Consider the following 6,000-nt stretch of genomic DNA (forward strand, 5'->3'; position numbering starts at 1 on the left):
CTGATCCCTGTCTGGCATCAATTTAAATGAATGGCTCTCGTCTTGGGGGGGGCTCTATATTTTGACAAGCTTCTGCGTCTTACCCTTACTCCTAATCTGAGATGGAACACATACATAACACCAGTTGCCAAGGCTGCTGGAAAAATAGTGAGATCGTTCTATCGCTCCAGTATATATCTCACTGCTGATGCAATTCTCTACCAGTACGTACAGGGATGGAGTACTGTTGCCACATCTGGGCAAGAGCTGCTAGAAAAATCTTATCCTGATTTGACAGAGTTCAAAATAGACTTCGTAGCCTAGTGGAGGATGCCCTTTTCTCTTCCCTGCAACCTCTTTCCCACAGAAACGACGTTGCGAGCCTGTCTCTGCTTTATTGTTATTTTCATGGCAAGTGCTCGTCTGAACTCCAATTTATGGTTCCACCTGGCCTGACTTTCACAAGAAACACACGTCTAGCTGAAACTACTATCAATAATTTTCCCCATTCTTTATCTGTGCCTAAACCTAAACGTAGATTCCATGAACAAAGTTTCTTTCTTAGAACTGCACGCCTGTGGAACTCTGTTCCGTTTTTCCTGCTTTTCAACTGACTATAATATGATCGTCTTCAAGTCTAATGTGAACAAGTTCTTGATGAGCCGTTCCCCTTAAGTAATCCAATTTACCAAATTTCCACTACTAACGATTACTATGATATTGTCCCATTTACTACTGTACACTCATTAACCCTTATTCTCGATTGGCTTCCGGGCCTTGATAAGTGGTGACTTCTTTTGTAAAAAAAACTGGTGAGCGTGAAAGACTTGTTTAGGAAGTGTTCAGTTGGTTTCCTTATTTAAGTTTTATTTTATTTTATTTTATTTTACTCTTATTCATCTCAAAAGACTCATATTAGACGTAAGGGTGTACTATTTGTAGAGAGTCAGACAGCGAGGCGTCTGTTCACATAACATTTAAATTTCTGCATGTTAGTACAATCCGGGAAGCAGAAGATTAGGGGGGGGGATTCCAAAGTCTAGCAGTTCGTGCAAAAAGCATTAGAGTAGAAAGGGTGCTTTTTTATATTTATGAACACGCGATTTCGACGAAATTACTCGAGTTTGCTTGATGACGGGAATAATAGTTGGTCAAGCCTTATTACAAAAAAAATAAATTTTTACACGTTAATGTTAATGTTGTGAGCCTTTGACTGTGATCACAGCGCAGTATCTGTGTTAGCTGTGGTAGGCAGTGCAAGAGTCAAAACATTATTATCATTAATTGATTCGAGCGACGGCGGGTCGCTGGATTGATTATTATACAAAAATAATAACAATTAGATTGGGAAAATTTGCGTGACAGCTTAAATAATAAAATCCTATAAAGGAATGTGAATTTGGAAAATGAACGTAAACAGTTCTGTAGAAATTTTTTAACTTACGTAAACAAATAACTACATTTACATTTACGTCGGCATTGGGGTCTTAGACACGTGATGATACGTAGATTCGGGTAGATTTTTAGTCCGACGTTAGCTGAACGCCGAGGAGAACGGATGACTCGGGAGGGGGGGGTAGTTTCTCCCTATTACGCGGGGAGCGCGCCAAGATGTAAAGATTAAAAAGAGAAAGCGTCGTAAATCCCTGAGAGAAACACTTAACTATGAGAATGAGAAAAACGAGGAAAACCAAAAGAGAAGTTTTTTTGTTACTGTTTCACAGTGAAATGTTTTCTTGCAGTGTCCAAGAGACGAAGGGAGCCACAACCTAATGTTAGTAGTCCGTTATCAAACGGCCATTCTGTGCTTATGTGTCATGTTTGTTGAACCTGTCCCTAATTAATGACTGTTATCTTGTCTATGTTACGCGAACGTATTTGTTTGAATATGTGTAAACACACGCACACACAAACACACACACACAAACACACACACACAAACACACACACAAACATTTATAACCACTAGATGACAGGAGCATTGGTTTTATACACACTTATATTATATAGACTAGATGGGTATGAATATGGGTATGATGGGTATATATACACCAGAGAAAGCATAACATTAAGAATGGCAACGACCACTGACATTCATAAAATAATGCATTGGAAGATTAAAAAATAATATCTTAATATCCAGAAAACTACTTGTCGACCGTTTCCGGTTCTTCCCTTCATCCACCGGGCACACCCAAGTAACTTCCTGACAATCGCGGCTTCATAAATGTTTTCCAGCATCTATGAGCTTTTACGGTGAAGGGGTGAAATTTTGCCACCTGTCAGGTTAGTCGGGGTTATTCTCGTCGATGGGGGCACAAGTGCTACAAGATCGTCAGACCACATTCCATTAATGCACTTGTAGAACAGGCACAGGAATGAAACACTGTGGTGATGTGACAGGGGCTGGGACTTGGTTGAGGGCATGGGACTCATTAGATTGGAGATCATGTCTAAAAATGGAGAGACTGATGGCAGGTGCAACAGCTCAAATGTGGCAACAATACTTCGTGCATGGACGAATCATGGATCTGTAGAGATTTGCTAGCATGTATGAGTAGATTTCCAATACGGGAAAGAAAATTGTAGAAGTTGAAATTGCAATAAACACAAGGAGGAGCGCATTCTCGCGGCTGGAGATTTTTAATACAATTCGTTCCTGGCTTGTTCAATCAGAAACCAGTTCTCAGTCAAGTGACCGAGTTTATATAAGGTTAAATCGGCAACACACACACACACACACACACTCTCTCTCTCTCTCTCTCTCTCTCTCTCTCTCTCTCTCTCTCTCTCTCTCTCTCTCAGATCATGGACTTACAACTCTACGTGGAACGGAATTTTCGTTCCCAACTTCTCTCTTTGAGGCTCAACAGAACTCACCCGGCCTTCGGGTTCGGGGTTCTACTAAGACGTGAATACAAACAATTCAACACATTGCTATCTCCACACACAGACTTCAATGTGGTACACGCACGAACTCTCTTTCTCATCCTACAGTATTGCTTCTAATCATTCGGGACGTACGTTTTCACTAGTACTGTTGACACAAACATACATGAACTCTGTCTAATCTTTAATCTATGCAAGAACACTTTCAACGACTAATCAGTTTTCTTTATTCTTACTAACGAAGATGACCAATAAAGCTTTTTATTAAATGTTAGAATGAGACTTCTTACTTTCTACAGAGTTCAAGTTCTTTGCAGCAGCCTGGAAGGGTCTTCAATGTATAAATATCGAGATCATTTTATTAATATGGAAGGTATGGAAAAGAATAGTGACTGTGCATAATCTTTTATTTCTTGCTGGTTAATATTTCTGCTCATGGCGGACACAATTCTTTAAATACATTATGCTACTTTCTGAAAACATAACTGAGACTTGTTTGTAGTTTTCTTTAAGCGCCACCAGACACTCCGCAAGATCAATTTACACGCAGTATAAAAGAAGCTCTTTGTTTTGTTTTTTTGTTTTTTGTTTGTTTGTTTGTTTGTTTGTTTTTTGTTTTGTTTTTTTTTTTGTGTTTGGGCTATTTCTAAAGGAAAAACTTGACAAGGCTCGACTTTATTTGACACACCTGGGCTGAACGGAAATATTTGCGTTACAAGGAGATATATTTCTTTCTTCAGGCCATCGTGTAATTTGGCTTTAATAAGTCAACCAACACATATCTATGATAATAAATGAATGTGTGTCGGTCTGTCAGTCATGCTTACGTTTAAAATAGCTTTCTTTATTATATCATTAAACGGGAAGAGTCACTAGACGCATCTTGTTTTAAATGAATACTAGCAGATACAACCGACACTCTTAAGGCTCAACTATTGTATTTCAATTGTAGGCGTGTCTCTTTTCTTCCTAAGATTCTTATGAGTGGTTCTGCTCTCGATGAGAAATCGACTCTAAAACTCCTTTCTAGTCAAATCTTTCTTCAAGTCTAAAAATCAATCATTTTTTCTGCTTCTCGTAAAAATGCTTCTCTCTGTCGTTTTAAACATTTTCTCGCATCTGGAGATATTCTCTATCTCTACAAATCTACAATCAAACCATATATGGAGTACTTCTGTCATATTTGGGATGATGAAAATCTATACAGTTTGAACGTTCTTGCTAAAGTGCAGAAACGTATTTGTAATTTCATCGGTCTTACCGTTTTTTTCTTCACTGCATCCCCTCTCTGTCTGTCTCTCTCTCACACACACACGCGCGCGCGCAGACTTAATGTTGCTATTCTCAGTCTTTCTATTAAATACTGTTCTGACAGTTGTTCTTCAAGATTGTCTGTTTTATTCGCTGCTTCCTTTGTTCCAGCTCGTTTAACTCGTTGATCTAGTAGTCTCCATCAATTCGCTCTTTTTCTACTTCTTCTTCTACTTCTTCTTCTACTTCTTCTTCTTCTTCTTCTTCTAGTAGCTTCTTTTCAAGGACTGCAAGGTTGTGAAACTCACTGATTTCCTCCTACCTACTTTGGTCTTTTCAAGACTAAGATCAATAAGAATCTCCTGTTTTTGCGATAATCATCTTTCGTTCTTGATAGCTTCTTACATCAAGTGGCTTTATAACTACAGCGATTTCCATAAAAATAAGACAATTAACAAAAAGTGGTAAATGTTAATATCAATGGACAAAACAGAATGTGTGCCTGTATGCCAGCGGTATTCATCCAAAGTAGGTTGAACCAGCTCCCTCCAAAGGAGGAAATATCAAGGGAATATTAAGTTCACGAGCGATCTCCAGTCGCATGCATATCTCGATCAGAAGAGACGGCGATGTTACCGTTTTGCAGCCCTTGCAAAGTGTCAACGTCCTCCGACCTGAAGTTCCCAAATAGTCTCCAATCTGGTACTGACGAGACTCAACCTTGCTTAACTTCATCGATCTAACCGGTGTCAATGTGATAAAAAGAAATGGTGGATAGGCCATAAAAATGGTTTTATGTTGCTATTTTTTGTTGATATTATTAAATTAGACATCATTTCTAGCTGAAATCTAGAAAGAATTATGTATGCAATCTGAAGAGAAACACGCTTGAAATGTATAAATATGATAGAAAAATCAAGAATTTAACAAAATAAAGACTAATGGAACCAGAAGTTTTATCGTTATTGCTCGTGGAGCTATATATATATATATATATATATATATATATATATATATATATATATATTGTATTGCTTAAGAAAAAAAAGGTTTTGAAACGTCTTTTTTTCCTTATTATTATGTAATACTAGATTGATTTTAATTTCAAAACGATCTTAATGTCACAATATTTTAATATATACGCGTGTGCGCGCGTGTGTGTGTGTAAGAGAGAGCGAGAGAGAGAGAGAGAGAGAGAGAGATGGGATTCCTTATACGTGGTAAAAGTAGTTTAAATGAAAGAAAAAAATTCTGACAAAAAAAGCATATCTCTCTGATGATAATACCCATAACCAGACAGTTACTGCCATCAAATCAGAGCTAACAGGACAGAGAGGTTTTCAAGACCGTGTGAAAGTAACCTATCTATAAGAAGGTAAACTTTGATTAAAAACCTGAGAGTCTGATACAGACCTATCGTCTCATTCAATGTGGCATTGAACCCTCCGTACATCTCAAAAAGTGGATTGTGTGCTGTGCAAGCTGAATTCCATTGCAAAGAAAGTTACACAAAGGTACTTTTCAGAGTTTCTGTGTGTGTGTGTATATATATATATATATATATATATATATATATATATATATATATATATATATATATATATACAGGCGACCGCACTTGTATTTTTTTTAAATTACAAATTTAAGTAAAATTTAATGTAACTGTTTAAACAAACTATACCGCATTTGATTGGCCTTTTATTCTTCTATAATTTTACCTGTTCATATTTTACTTTTAATTGAAATATTCTAGTGTGCACGTCAATTTAAAAAAAAAATCCCTACAAATTGAGGAGACAAAAAAAAAGTTCGCACAATGGAACATTGTTATTTAAATGTAAGTTTAGGACATTAATGCAACACAATGAACTAGTTAATATT

This window comes from Euprymna scolopes, chromosome 20 (assembly GCF_053919585.1).
Source record: "Euprymna scolopes isolate OS-2025 chromosome 20, ASM5391958v1, whole genome shotgun sequence".
Classification (NCBI taxonomy): domain Eukaryota; kingdom Metazoa; phylum Mollusca; class Cephalopoda; order Sepiida; family Sepiolidae; genus Euprymna; species Euprymna scolopes.